The sequence below is a fragment of the Takifugu rubripes genome, chromosome 18 (genome assembly GCF_901000725.2).
Source record: "Takifugu rubripes chromosome 18, fTakRub1.2, whole genome shotgun sequence".
Taxonomy (NCBI): Eukaryota; Metazoa; Chordata; class Actinopteri; order Tetraodontiformes; family Tetraodontidae; genus Takifugu; species Takifugu rubripes.
The window spans coordinates 6,885,520-6,901,235 of NC_042302.1; the positions used below are offsets into that span (position 1 = coordinate 6,885,520).

At 43.2% G+C, this 15,716-nt stretch overlaps 1 protein-coding gene and 1 long non-coding RNA gene across 6 annotated transcripts in view; both read right to left on the bottom strand.

The window, feature by feature from the left end:
* Positions 1–15,716, bottom strand: part of grm8a (glutamate receptor, metabotropic 8a) — a 124,445-nt gene that overhangs the window by 90,807 nt on the left and 17,922 nt on the right. The window lies entirely within an intron of this gene.
* On the bottom strand, positions 10,768–12,600 carry LOC115246680 (uncharacterized). Of its 2 annotated transcripts, none has more exons than XR_003885770.1 (2): positions 12,529–12,600; positions 10,768–11,266 (listed from the first exon to the last, which is right to left on the bottom strand). It is a non-coding gene; the product is annotated as an uncharacterized lncRNA (long non-coding RNA). The 2 variants fall into 2 exon arrangements; XR_003885771.1 differs by having other exon boundaries at positions 12,428–12,566.

A 15,716-nucleotide genomic window follows, 5' to 3' on the forward strand; every position in this document is an offset into this window, starting at 1 on the left:
AGGATGTGTGTGTGTGTGTGTGTGTGTGTGTGTGTGTGTGTGTGTGTGTGGGTGCATATGTGCGTGTACCACTTGTGACAGGTAGTGAGAGGTTCTGGCTCTTACTTTGTTTTTATTTTTATGACTGTACGGCTCATCGAACTGAAGCACACACTGAAGATGATATTCATATTGGATGCTCCTATTTTAAATTGATATGAAGTGGATTTTCAGGAGGCTCTCTCTCTCTCTCTCTCCCTCTACCTCTCTCTCACACATACACACTACAAGGCACTTGTTTTGAATCACCTGATAACTACTTTATCCTTATTACTATTGTAGTTTTATTTATACTGTAGTCTTTAGAATACTTGTGTGAGACACACCAAACATGAGCATCAAACTCCATTAATCTGTGTTTTTAATGGGTTTAATTAATGCTCTAATTACTGTTGGATGACTGGTGGATATATTTGTGAAGTATTTGGTTTCTAAGAAAATGGAAATAAATACAACAAAGCTGTGCCCCTGGCACTGCTGTAAATGCAGAAAATTACATGAACAATAAAATGAGAAACAGAAAGTTGCATTTTCATCAGCAACACTTGTTATTGTTGCTTATGCACAACTTCTGTTATGATTGAAAGAACCCTAACGGTGGCAGTAGGATGCTTTTAAGACTTGTGTGCATATTGTCACAAGCTAATAGGTCATGCAAAGGCAAACCCAGGCTGTTCAGACAGGACCAGAATTGCCCCTTTGAGGAACATTTTGGAAGGAAAGAAGCAATAAGAATAAGCAGCAATGCACTGGCAATGAAAATATGCACATATTCATTTGGGCAAAATCACCAGAAGAGAGAAAGAGGAGAGAAATTCTTTAATGAGTCCACAGAGAGATCACGAACCACCTCTCCAGCATCGAGTTGTTGTGCTCTTGCCAGTTCTAGGTCTATAAGCATGCAACAAAGCTTCCTAATAGTTTATTTGATAACACCAAACCACATAAAGTGCAACAGAGAAACCTAATAAAGGCAATCGTAACGATGGCAATGGAGAGGGAGCTACGGAAAGCGTGATGACTCTTCAGAAGCAGTAAATAGTTGGCAGAGACTGAATGTGCATCAGCACGTCTAATTGCACACACAGTAACGAAAAAAAGATAAAACTGGAATAAGGATATTGTAAGGTGCGTGCGTGTGTCAGTGTTCCCATACGGGTGACATAGTGTGCACAAAATGATTCTCTCTGCAAAATCAGGACCTTTTGAAAAGTGAGGACATTTTTCTTGACTTGGTTTACCAGCTAAGGTTAGAAATAGGTTCAGGGAAGAGTGATGCATCATCCCCATGAAAACCTCATGATAGGGATGTAACACCAAATGTGTGAACGGGAGTGTGTGGGTGTGTGTGCATCCAAACACCTTTTACTGAATATTTTATGAAGAAAACACAAAGTGCAAAAAGTCAGAGGAATAAAAACCAATAAAAGGCAAAGAGCAACAAATACAAATGTTTAATTAATGAAAGGAAATACTTAATTCTGGCAGCAGCTGTGGTGGCACTAAAGGAAAAGACAAGCCTGACAGGACAAAAGATGGCGTCCGTATTCATCAGATACACACTAAAGGTTTGTTCTGGCAGTTGAGTCATAAGCACTGAGTAAACTATAGTGGCTGCAAAGGAAAATATGCCCTATTTCTTGAATTTATGGTAGGTTATTCTACTATTCATTACAGTATATTTTGATTTCTGATAAGAGAGCTAAAATGATCACCTCCTTCATTAGCATACCTCTCATCTCTAACACGTTAACCCAGATTCAGATTCAAACATGCGTAGAGCTATGAGACAGGAGCCTGCATGCATTTGAATTCAAATAACAGCATAAAAGATTGATATTTTCTTTTTTAAAAAGCACACATTCCTGGGATATCATACAAAAATCGCTTCGTCTGATGCATAAAGAGAGCGGCAGACTTGATTTTTGATTGATTTCAAAACAGCTGGAGGGTGGTCGAGGATACGTGGGCGGCGGCAACTTTAGCTGACATGATGTTTGTTTATGACTAACTAAACTTTTTAAACAGTGTCTCTGCATGAGTGGGATTAAACCAACGACTCGTTCAGCCCCCCCACCCCCGTTCCAAAGTAACTTCTCTTGCTGAAAGATAATGTTTAAAAATATGAATTATCAATCAGGCAGCTGGAGCTTGGGATGAAAAATCAGTGTTGAAACAGCAGCGGGGGTCTTTTCTGTGGGCGTGCAATGGTGTCGGAGAACTGATGTTCATATTTGATGACGCCATGAAAGACGAATGTTTGAAGAAAAGAAAAGTGTGAAGAGCACACGCAACACAAAAAAAAAAAAAAGTTTCACCTTTATTTAACCTGACAGCTTGAATGTGAAAGGTGGAAACTAAACCTGAAGATGCTAACGGGGGGGAGATCAAACACTTCTCATCTCACCCATGTCCGCTGGCAAAAAAGTGGCAGAGCGAGCTCAGAAATACCGACTCTCCTGGTCGGAAAGATGTCGGGATTGAATCGTCTCAGTTTCGTATTTCTGCTGAATCATTTCAAGGATCTCAACCGTTAAAAAAAAACGGAACCCACGCTAACGCTGCGTATACAAACAGACTGTAGGGCACGCACCAGCGCTCAGACCTCAAAGGGGGTTTATTCTGCTCTGACTTTCAGTTGTACCATCAAACTGATGTGGGAGTGAATGAAAAACTTTGAAGCAAACCCCTGCTGCTCCCTGTGATCTCACACACTTCCTCCGCCGGCCTCCAAACATCTCCCGCTCTCATGTTTGTCCTTGAGTGCTCTTAAAACACCGTCTGTGTCACGACATCAGCCCATGCACGCTTTCCTATCTGATATTTCAAATTTGCTGATAGACACAGTTTTCAGACTTTAAAGTTGAAAATATTCAACTTTTGGGATTGTATTTCAATACACTTTGAATTGTATCGAAGCCCGTTATAGCTACATGTATGATTTTTGATGCATAAAACAAGAATTTACATATAGTCTAGCTAACATTAATTATGAATTGTTGATATTAACTTATTAGGTCTACATTGAAAATACATATATTTATCTATACATACAGCATTTATTAATCATGTCATTGTTTCAAGCCTTTCTCTGATACTCTGATAGCCCACAGAGAAATTATCATTTGGCATGAGCTGTTTAGTGATTCAGTATATCCCATAATGCATTGTGAAAAGTAATGTGCAACCAATGGTCCCTTACAAGGTAATCGACCATTGTCCTTTGCGGTTTCAGCTCATTAATAACTTTTGGATACACCCTTCATGAACATCTACCGATGCATCTTCATGTCTTTATGTAATCCGGGATGTTATTGCTCCACCTACAGCCTTGGAATGTGTTCCGGCTAAAATTGTATATGCACAAATATCCTCATTATCAGTCGATAACATAAGGGACAGATATATGTGGCACATTGTTCCACCCACATTATAATGCCGGGATCTCTTTGCAAGCACGTATTTCTGACTACTAGCGTTTGAAAACAGTCTTTCCTTGTGTCTTACGTCCTCACTTCCATCGATTTCAGCTCTGAAAGGAGGCAAGGATCATGTATCTCAACCCCCTGGCACCCAAGGAAAGAAGGAACTAGAGAAAATATTCAAAACCCCTCGTGGAAGCCGTGTGTGTCTGTGTGCATGTAATTGAGAAAATAATCAAACTCTACAGGGGCCACGGGATGGATTACAGCTGAGGACCACATCCTGCATGCTAAACTTGTGGACCCCAGGGGCAGACACATGCATGGACAACCCCTTGCACACCAAAACAGGGGCCCTGGAGAGGTTGAGATAACCAATGACATGGATAATAAGTGCTATAATAGAACCATTAAGCTCTGTGATGGGGGGGATGAAGTTGTGCATGTTAATATTAGTGCAACTGAGAAGTGGCGAGACTTCCAGCAATATTGTTTTTTAAATTATGCAGCCATGAAAGATAAAAACAAACACACACACACAGAACCTCACACAGCTGACCCTCCGACTCTCCATCCCCCACAGAGAGTGACAGAGAAAGAGGAAAATGTTTTATAAGTGGGAAAACAATCCGGCGTAATCTGCAGAGAGCTGCTTCTCATCACTAAACTTCCACTCACTTCCCTCATCCCCAACAGGAGAGCAGCTCGCCCACACACACACACACACACACACAGAGAGCTTTAAGGATAGGTAGATCTGTGAATGTGTCCCCTGCTGTCAATGTTTTCTCTGTGTCACCAAACAGGAGGAAGGAAGTCCCCTCGAGCAGCCTTTTAAATTGTGTCTTTAGGTCTGCGTGGAAGATCTAAAGTGTCTACTTTCACAACTAAGCACCAATGCTAACAATCTCTTAAAGAGACACCGAACAGGGAGAAATATGTAGATTTGTTCTGTGCAAATGGAGCAAAACTCTCGATGGAAGACATCTTGAAACAGAACAAAGACCTACTTCTGGATGGTTCCCGCAAGGGCTAAGCTAAACCTTTAGGGATAAAATAATCAGAATCACCTCGATTAACTAAAGCTATAATATATTATTGCTGCTCACTCTGAGGATCTTGTTTCAGTCATCGCAGAAAGACGTCTATTTTCTCAATAGGAACTCTGTTTGAACTGCAATGTAACAATAATGCCATTCACAATCATTTAATAATGACCACTGGAAGACTGTCTGGTCTTCAAGGAGCAGTTGATTAAGATGATGATATATTAGCGCAGCCATCTTTTCAACATATGATCCTCTGAGGTGCTGCAGCAGCGAGGTGACTTAAATCACATAAGGGATGGATGGATGGATGGAGGGATGGATGGAGGGATGGATGGAGGAATGGTTGGATGGAGGGATGGATGGAGGAATGGTTGGATGGAGGGATGGATGGAGGGATGGATGGATGGATGGATGGAGGGAGGGAGGGAGGGAGGGATGATGGATGGAGGAAGGGATGGAGGAATGGATGGATGGATGGAGGAAGCGGGGGTGGATGGAGGGATGGAGGAAGGGAGGGATGGATGGATGGATGGATGGATGGAGGAAGGGAGGGAGGAAGGGATGGATATTTTATACCCTTACAGAGGGGTTAAATTTCTAACAAACAGCAAATCCAGTGCCATCCTTCTGGTAGACAGTGTTTATTTAAGGATGATACTCGATATAAGGATCACTCACACACACACACACACACACACCCACACACACTCCTTGCGTCTGCCTCTCTCTCCATACCCATGACCCCACAAACCAGTCTCCCCGCGGCACATATCACCATCTCCCCACAGCCACTGGCTATAGATTTCCAAGCACTCCCCATCTCATGTGACCATTGATCAATACACTATGTTCAATTAGCTGCTTGTTGCTACCTCCTGGGTGATACGTGTGTGTGTGTGTGTGTGTGTGTGTGTGTGTGTGCGTGTGTGTTGGGATGTGGGAGAGTTTGACAGCGACGGGGCGTGTGCTTGTTACATGGTAGCAGCTCTCAGCTGGTGAAGTCAGAAGCTAACTGAACATAGAGGATCAAATTGTGGATGTTTTTGGTGCAAAGTTCTGTCTCTACTGTTCCCTAATATGTAAACGCTAAACTCTTAAACTGGAGAATAAATAATTCATTTCAGGGTGAAATGTCCTTTTAAGCAGCTCCACGAAGGATCCATTCCTGGGGTTTTAAGACGTACCAACTCCTCTCGAAGAATTTCTGATAAAGACTCTTCAATAATCTCATGCGAAAGGGTGTTTCACAGATTATTTTCTCCATGGTTTTTTCTCAAACCTTGCAGAAAATTTGAACAAGCTTGTATAAAAGCGAGCAAAGGAAATTGAAGACAGGAGCACAATCAAAACACGGACAGATCCTGTTGTGGGGCAGAAGCTCTGACCTTTTGGCGGCCACTAATCACGCTAACATCAAGACTGCGAATTCTTGGTAATGAACAACTAAAAGACAGACAGCATGACCGGGCATCTTTAATGCAACACCACTGCCCCGGCGTGCTCCCATTATTAAGTGCGGATGAGGAATGGTGGGAGGAGGAGATTCCAAAAATGATGTGCAGAGGATTCATAAACAACCCTGCACAATTAAGAAGCGATAATTACTTTGGGGTCATTCCTTCATTCAGTGAGGAATGGCGGTCGCTATCGCTTGGCAGGGATGTTTTATTCATCATTATCACATTAAGGCTAACAACAGACCAGCTGCTCACTGTTATTGCACATCGGGGTAATGCATACAATTAGACACGCAGAGAATGCTAGGCTAACTGACAACTGCTACTACCTCCTGATACTGTTGTTTATGTGGGGAAAAGATAAGAACATACTCAGTCTGCAGGAATGTATATAAAAATCTGTTATTTTCAGGGGGGTCCTGAAAAGTTCGGGAGGAGCTCGGAGTAGAGCCGCTGCTCCTCCATGTTGAGAGGAGCCAGATGAGGTGGCTTGGGCATTGAGTTAGGATGCCCCCTGGACGGCTCCCTGGCGAGGTGTTCAGGGCATGTCCCTCCGGTAGGAGACCCCCGGGAAGACCCAGGACACCTCTATCGACTGGTCTGGGAACGCCTGGGGATCCCCCCCGGATGAGCTGGAGGAAGTAGCTGGGGAGAGGGAAGTCTGGGCTTCTCTTCTTAGGCTTCTGCCCCGCGACCTGACCCCGGATAAGTGGATGGATGGATGGATGGATGGATGGGTTATTTTCAGTGTTGGCAAGGAATTTCATTATCGGTTCGTTGGGATGAGTGATTGATGCATCACTCGCCGTGTCATGAGCTGTACTGCTGCTAGCTGTCTGTTTGAAATAAAGATGGGATTTTCTTAACCTGCAGTGAGCGTTAGCCACAGCCAATTGAATGTGATTTATGATTAAAGTTTACATGGCTTTTACTACAGTGTCAGTATAATTTAGGCTGTATGTGGATGAGGCAGGACGAATTGCATTAAGTTGGGGATGAAAGCTACTTAAATCTACTCAAATTTATGTAATTATGTGAAGGGTACTTTTTATCAGTGTGCGTATTGTTGTATATTATATGTGTGTTTGCTCTTTGGGTTACTTCCTCGCCTTAAGCTGATAGTACTAAAAAAATAATAATTGTGCTGTTGTACATACTCAGATCGTACTTAATTCCAGGAGAAAACAGCAAGCTATGATAGGCTTCATGATGGGAAGTGCATCATGCCCACTCAAAGTGATCACCACCACCCTGATGAGGCCTCTGTTGATGGTCAAAGATGAGAGGTCCACTTCAATGATCCCCATCTTGAATGGTGGTCACCCTCTTCCCTGAAGGACCCATTTCATAGAGCTCATGGACAGAAAATATGATGGACATTCAAGGAAGGAAAGACTGCAATAAGCACAAACAACAGAAAATTTGCTCTCACAACTGATGTATGGACAAATGTAGCCACTAAAGCCGGTCTTAGAGTTACCTGCCACTGCATTACAAATGACTGGGACATGCAGTCACCACTATGCCACTCCAGGACAGACATACTGCATTGAAATCCTGGGTAATTCCATCGGCACAGTGCATGACGATGGTACTTGTGTTCAATGCGGCATTGAAGCATTCAAGCGCCAAAAAAAATCTAGTGAAGATGCAACATGTCTGGTAGAACATTTAAAGAACAGTGAGTTAGCTAAGTTGAGAGAGAAACAAGGACAGAGCAAATATAGCCAATGTATCTCGCGCTGGATCATGTGGTGAAACATTAGCCTTGGCAAGAAGCTTTTGTTATGCTCGGCCCCTCTACGTGGAGTGGGCCTATGTGACCTGTCTAGGGTGTTTGCCTGCCAATCAGCTGGCAATCACTCGGATGGACTCCAGTTCCAGGTGGATGTCAGCTAGCCAGGGTGAATCCCGTTTCATCTAAAGTTTGGAATCACATACGGCTGTGACCTCTAACCTCCAAAATCCCACCTGAAAATGGAGGGATGATGGAGTCTAGACAGAGCCGAGGTATAAAAAGTCATCTCACTTCCAGGTGGTAATTATGGGCTGACAGCTGACATATCCCCCTTTCAAAACACAATTAGATTTATCATCCATCTGCCCTTCTCTTTCTAACACAGTCATTCATACGGATGGCGCTCACGTAAAGCCGCCCTCCGTCTCCTCAGAGGAAAACCATGTGGGAATATGGGTTTTCCCGTAAATCAGACATATATGCATACGGCCTAATTGGTATAGTCAAGCCAATTAAAGGGAAGCAGAGTGCTTATGAAGACATTCAAGGACAGAAGATGCTATTTATAACTTCAAAGTTTTAGTGACAATGTGGCTGCAACTTTTCACCAGGAGGGAGCGTTAGAATTACAGAATGGAGGACCTGTCAGGGGAAGTGGCACTTACGGAACACAATCACAGGCCAGATGCTGCTGGTTTTGGGAAGGTAAGGAAGGAATAGAAGGGATTAGCGATAAGATAAAGGATGAAAACGGGAAGGTGTGCTGATTTTCTGATGGTCTGAGCTGAAGGTGTGACAGTTCAGAGGGTAGAATAACTTTAACTCTGCCGTATCCATCTGCAGGCCCTCTGCCGGCCCCACAATTTTTGCTCCCAAATATCAAGGTACTAATCACAATTGCATATTTTACCAAATACATCTAAGATTTTTAATAAAAACTTTGACTATAAATATATAATAGACCAATTATGATTAATAAAGCAATGCTTTTATTGCTTTTACAGTTAATTTGTGACTGTGGTGTTGTAAGAGTTAACCCTCTTTCAATGATATGACCTCCGTCATTGAGTTTTCAAAAATGTTGATTTGGAGCCGTTGCCATGGTTTGCCATCTTTTCAAGCATTTCACAACAGAAGCGAAAATTGTCAATGTTTTTTTTCTTTCCAAACATTTGAAAACAGAGAGGAAGTCAAACAGAAAAGCAAATAAATAGCAAAAGAAGGTGAGGAAAAATTCCATAATTGAAGATACATTCTCAAATAATTACCTGAGAATGATGAGAAAGTTCAAACTTGTGACGGCCGCACGTAGAGGTATGAAGGACCGCATGTGGGCCGGGAACCGCGTGTTTGACATGGTTTTACCATGGCAAAATAATCCAAAAAGACTTCTGTAAATTCAGCTCAAAAGGATCATCAGTTTGTGTGCCACCTTGACAATACACAGGTTCTTAGCTATATTATCAATATAAACAGAATGAAATACTGTCACTATTAAATTCCCTTTCATATTTTTTACCTTGTTAACGTCCAACAGCTCATGAGGGAAATAAGCAGTCTGTGTTGTGGGAGGATATATGAGAGGCTCAATTAAACTCCAATACTGCAGCTGGGGGAGCGCAAATTAATGTTGCTGATGGTGAATCGTCTGATGCATCAACAGCTACTAAAATGTTTGGCTGAAATGCTGTTAGAACCATGTTTCATTCAGTTGTAAGGGAAAAGGTCACATGACTTCTGACAGAGGTGAGACAGAGAACGAAGCATCTTATTTTGATGTCGATTCCTCTACGGGTGCAACTGTGTGACGTCTGCACTCAAACATCAAAATAAGGTGATAAAAGCATATAAAGGAATGCAGACGAGCCCCACATCAGACATCGGATCGTGGGAGATGAGCAAAAAGAGCACGAGCTGCACATTTTCAGACATAAAACAGCGATATCCACTCAGTGAGAGCAAAATCCCGTTTAATATTCTTGGCAAGAGACCTCAAGACCCCCGTGTGTGTGTGTGTGTGTGTGTGTGTGTGTGTGTGTGTGTGTGTGTGTGAGAGAGGAAGAGAGAGATTAATCCAGTGTTAGTAGTAAGAGGTGGTGATGCCCTCAGGCTGTATTTTCCTATGATGAGATCTTGACAGTTAAGGTTTATTCTTCCGCATCCCTCTTTCAGCCCCCCCACCAGCTCCATCATCACTTCTCTTCTTCCACTCTTCTTTGCCTTTAATTGCCCTCTCTTTTATAGCTTTCTCCCTCTCTCTCTCTACTCCGTGTTGATCACTTTGCCACTCTTCACGTCCCTGTTATCCTTAAACTCACCTCATCCGAATCAATCGTGAACCGTCACCCTTTCTCTTCCTCCTTCAATCTGCCTTCAAGTCTTCCTCCTACTCCTTCTTTCTCATTCGCAGGCTCTCAATCTCCACAGGTAATCAGCCGCGCTAAGGTCAGACCACGCGATCCTGCCTGGACGGGCCCACTATGAGTGAGTAAACAGGCACGCATGGGATTCATAACCTGGCAACAAGGGTGGATAATTTTCTGACCTCTTCCACTCGTTCCACATCCAAAGCTACATAAAAAGAGCTGAGGCATCAGTAACTGTGCTAGCCACTGTGCTATCCCCTTATCAAGTCTGCAGCTCTTTTCCAGAACTTCAGATCAAACTAATCCAGCCGAGCTGAACAGTTACAATACCCGGCACAATGATGTAGTACGGTGGGTTCTGCTGCCCCCGTGGGCAAAAGATATATAAATCCATTACATCTCTGGAGGTGACATTTAAAAAGGTCACGTTTAAGGTGTTAATGAATTCATGCAGCCTGGGAGCGTAGCACACGCCATGCAGAGTTCAAAGCACAAGTGCCCTCGAGCGGGACCGGCTCGTTTTTTGGTCGTTCCTGTGACCACCGGTTCAAGTGGAGCGTGGGATTGAATGAGGAGGATCACATTATGGGATGCATTGATCAATATCAACGGGTGATTTTATCCCCTTCTTTTCCAACTCCTTTTGTTCGATTTTCACACCCAGCGCGCAAACATCTGCCACTGCCAAGAGCCAACTTTGATTATCTCTCTTTAATTCAAGGTTCTTTGGCCAAATCTCCCAGCTTCGCACAGTTAGGAACCAGATCTGAACCAGCATTGGTGATCTAATCGTATCCGGGCAGGTCAACAAGCTCGCCATCATGTTACTGCTGAGTCAGACTTGAAAGTTGCAGTTAGCATTTTACTGTTTGGTCACATGAGAGGCATGAAGATGCATAGATTTGATCTTCTCTTTAAAGGGTAAGCTAATTAATCTGACAGGCACCACACCTTCGTTTTCCGCCATCTCTTTTTAAAATGCAGACTTAAGATCAAACAAAAGAAGCACAACTTTCTGTCCTAAAGACACAAGTGCTACAAAGTCCTCCCCAGCCTCTGTTAGCGTTCGTCCAGGATGACGTGAGCCAGCCACACAGTTTGCAGACGACATCATCTAATTCACAGAACTGCCACTCTGGTGTCCCTGCTGCCTCCGGCAGCTCCTGTGGGTGCAGGCACTCGGGTCCTTCACCTCCTGGGGGACAGAAGATGGAGGACGTGTGTGAGGGGGAAAAAAGGAAAGTTCTTTTTACTGTTTGTTCTTCCAAAATGAAATTCTGGGCTTATCTTTCCTGCGGCAACGCTGATATTCACAACCAAACAGCCTTGGATAATATTGAAACAGCCGCAAGAGGAGGCCGACGTGACCTGCTCCGAATTTGGGGGTGTTTAAGGTGAGTTGGAAAATCGGTTAAAGATGGAAGATAAGCGAGCACAGGTCAAAGAAGAGCCTGTGATATGAATGAGAAGCTACACAGTGAAACAACAACTGAAGAGAGAAAAGGTGCTGATGTGGAGAATACTATATTTTCTATGTTTTTGTCACTCAGTGTGTTTTTTGGATGCTTATCTGATTAATGCCTCATTCCGATGACAAAACAACCCCAAATCCTTATTCCAGAGAATGTCTGAAATTCTTCCTTAGAAAATGGCTTAAGGGATTAATTATTTGTCTAACAATTATCAACTAATATCCAACTGTTCCACAAATGTCTGTTTCATGCTGCATTCATATTTATAGATCCACAGATTAGGGGTCAAACCTGGCATTACTTTACATACACCAAGGCCTTTTAAACAATAAAAAAAAAACACCTTAAAAATTGTCTTTTCTCCTTTACTCTGGTGGTGTCAGCTGTCTCTGCCTCCTCCTTCTCAGTATAGCGCGATAAAGGATCAAATCTACTTCGGCTGCAATCAGAGGTGAAGTTTATCGCACAATCTGCACACTGATCTCAAGACTCTGCAGCGACGTCAGAGGAGTCGAGAGCTGATGGAACACGGCTGCCTGAAGGCCAAAGTGTGCGCTCGAAATTCTAAGAAAAAAATGGCAATATTGTCGGCCCGTGTCGTATATGGTTAGAGTGTGTGTGGGTGTGTGTGTGCCAGTCTTCCTTGCTCTGTCTGTGTGCACTGGCCTCGCCGGTGCCAGTCAGGCATGACAGCAGGGGAGAATTAAAACCTGTAGGCATCAGCGCAGCCCTCCCCACATACCAATATGGTGTTTGTGTGAGTGTGTTTGTCTGGCAAGAATGACCTTCTCTCCCCACCGGTGTCACAGATGGCTAGTTTTAGTCGCTGCCCTTTGGCTTTAAAGAGGCCTAAATGCAAAATATAGTGTGTGTCTAAATCAAACCTTTACTTTAGAGAGTTATTTTTCTCTTTTGGAAGGTGAGATGTCAACAGCAAAACTGGAGGTTTTCCTCCTTGATTTCTTGTATGAATAAAACATTTGACCTTTAGCATGCCTGCCAGCGGTTGTCTGGAGTACTTGTGTTTTCTTCGGTTTAATCCGATATACCTTAAATGTTAGCAATTTGACAACAATATGTGCTGGGATTGATCCCCAGCCCCCTGGCTTTGATTCTTTGTTGATCAAAGTTGGAATTCAGAACATCATCAAAATTTAATGAGCTCTTTTTTGGCCCATTATCAGCGTTCCCTGAAAACGTCATTAAAATCCATTTGTAAGGTTTCAAGTTATTTTGTGAACAGACAGACACACAATTGGTGGAGGTAAAAAAAAAAACATTCTAGTTTTGTTTCCAGTTAGCACCAGCGAAGGAAGCCATGGTTCAGCTCCATGGGGAAACAAAGAATCATGATAAATGCATGTGCACACTTTACAAGATGAACCACAGAGTGGAGAACTTTAACGTCCACTGTCAACGCAACAATCCAAAAGAATAAAACGTATATTAGCCTCCTGGAGCGAGACACATCAGGCGCAGCTGCTAATAAAGACAATCCCATCATCGGTGGGCATGAATTTAATTCACTGCTGAGGTTGGCCATATGGGACACAGTTTCAGAGAACAACTAAGAAGCTCAACATCGCTTTTTGGTGCCTGAAGATGCTGCAGAATATCTAAAAACAGGTCAAACTATTGGGGGAAAAAATGATGTTTCACATGTTTTGGGAACAACTGTAGCTGTCCACACTTCCATGCAATTTCCATCCATCCCTCCGCCTAAAAATAGTCAGCAGGCAGCAGAGTGCTGGAGAAAAGCTAGGGGCCTGGAACCGCCGTTATCGGAGAATGTTGCCGTCTAAGCCAATTAATGGCCACCGCGAAGTGAGGGATGAAGTTGTGGGAGGAAGAAGAAATAAATAACAAAAGCCACTTTCATCTTTTCCATCAAAACATAATCGTCTAATATAATTCGGTTTTGGATCCGTGACGTTTACAAGGCAATTAGCAGGAGCTTAAAGTGAAGCCGGACACTTATTGTCCGTCTCATTCTTCCGCATGCGTGTTGATAAAAGACACGTCTTGATTTTAAATGAAGCCTCTCTGCGGTCCTGCGGCGGCTTGAAATTCAGCTGGAGTCGTGCGCGAGCTCCTCTCCATGCATAACCGTGGACGCCCTGTCGCTCGCTCACGCTCGCACGTCCTCTCTCTGGAGCCTCCGCAGGCCCAATTAAACAGCTATAATTACTGTCAGATAGGAACAAGAGGACCGGATAGAAAATGGCATCCGCTTTTCCTTGATATCCATGTTCCCTAACATGATAGAGAGTGTGGATGGAGAGGAGGAAAAAAGGAGGTGGGAGGCAGTGGCTAATATTAAAAGGGTGTTTATGTTGCTAAGCTATTTAGTGACCCTAGCAATTAAAAATTAGAGGATTACTCACACTTAATCGCACACCTGCCTCAAAAAATAGATACATAATTCTTAAAAACCTTTAATATTTGCAAATGAAAGCAGACACATGCGCCGCCGGGATCTAATATATCTTAATGTGCACGAGTAGCCTCGCACAAGTAGACGGAAGAGAGAACAATAAACATTCCTGCCTCTTCCTGAGCAAACGTGGATGATTTAAAAACAGGCCACTCTTCCTCCAAATCGCACCAATGCTAATAAGCACCCCCGCTGCGTTTCTGAAGATAAGCTGCAAAAACAAGGACGAATGTCAGCCAAAAAAGCTCTGTGGTTATTCTTCACTGTTTAAGGATTTAGGACAGCTTGAGGCGCGGGCTAAATGGCTGAAGTGACAGCCCAGGAATGGAAAGGTCAAAGGTTCAAACAGAGCCCCACTTTCTGTGTCCATCAGCGGCTGTTCAGTCCCGTCACAGTGTCCTTAAGTGAGACATGTGTTGCGTGATGAGCATGTTGACATTCTGGCTTGTGTGAACTATAAAAAGTCAGTCCTGCCACTGCTTAATTATGATTCCATGGTGATATTTCTACCGACACTGGTGCTCACACTCAGCCGCACCTAATGCTAGACAGTAGAGATCAGTCCGGTTTGGCATGTTGCTAACTGGCTACGTAGCAGTGCAACACAGTCCCATGCTCCTGATCAGAAATGGTTGAAATTGCTCCTTACTTCATGGAAAAGCTCTTCATAATTGTCTTCCTTAGCTAAACACATCAGACCAATGACATTAATTACAAGAGGTAATTAATGTTTTCTACACTCCTGCTATTGATGTCGAGGAACATGGGAGGTTTCCACAGACCAGACAGGATTTAAATCTATTTAATCAAGACTTCTGCAAAGACCCATCGGCATTAACAATTATAGATACCCAGTTATATGTTGAAGTAAGAAAACCCCTAATTTATTCAGGGGAAATCAAACATCACGAGGCAACTCAGAGACGGTTTAAATCATATGCAAACTTTCCAGGCAGAAATGTGGCAGGTTTGTGAGATGGAAAGTGCAGAAACAGTCTAGGTCCTGTCAATACAGCAAGTACTCACACACACACACACGCACACACACACACACACACACACGCACGTTCTTCGTATTCTCCAGCTGCCAAAATTCTCCCACGACAGCAGATCCCTGACAAGAGCTCAACTTGACACATCTTCCTCTGTCTTTTACTCCATTTTTTTTCAGTTGTTGACCTACACGTTCACAACACTGTGCACACACACACAAAAATGTGCATAACCCAGCTTTTCCAAAATTTCTCAGTTCTCTGTGCCATCTGCGTTTATTCTGTAAACAGGAGAGCGAGAAATGCGCCTTCCAACATTGTGTTTACCAGGTCTGCTCACACACACACACACACACATACACACATTTCTATCTTTGTGTGGACTTTAAAAGACATAATACATTACCCGGCTCCCGACCTCAAGCAACTCACCCCAAACCTAAACCCAATTCTACCCCTCAAACTGCTGTGTGAAGTTGTGAGGCCCAGATAGAGGTAAGATCTTAAGACCGAGCCCGAGCCCGAGTCCGACCCAACCCGAAATTCGGGTGGGGCTTAAAATGCGTAAAATGGCAATCATTACGTTCGGGTCGGGTCGGGCCGGGCTTCTCTCTCGCTGACTTTTTTTTAATAAATATTTGTTTATAAAAATATACACTAAAACGATGTGTGGATACTAAACTAAGGAATACTTATTATAAATAAATAATTTGGATAAAACAGAGAAGGCGCTGTAAGGTAATTGCT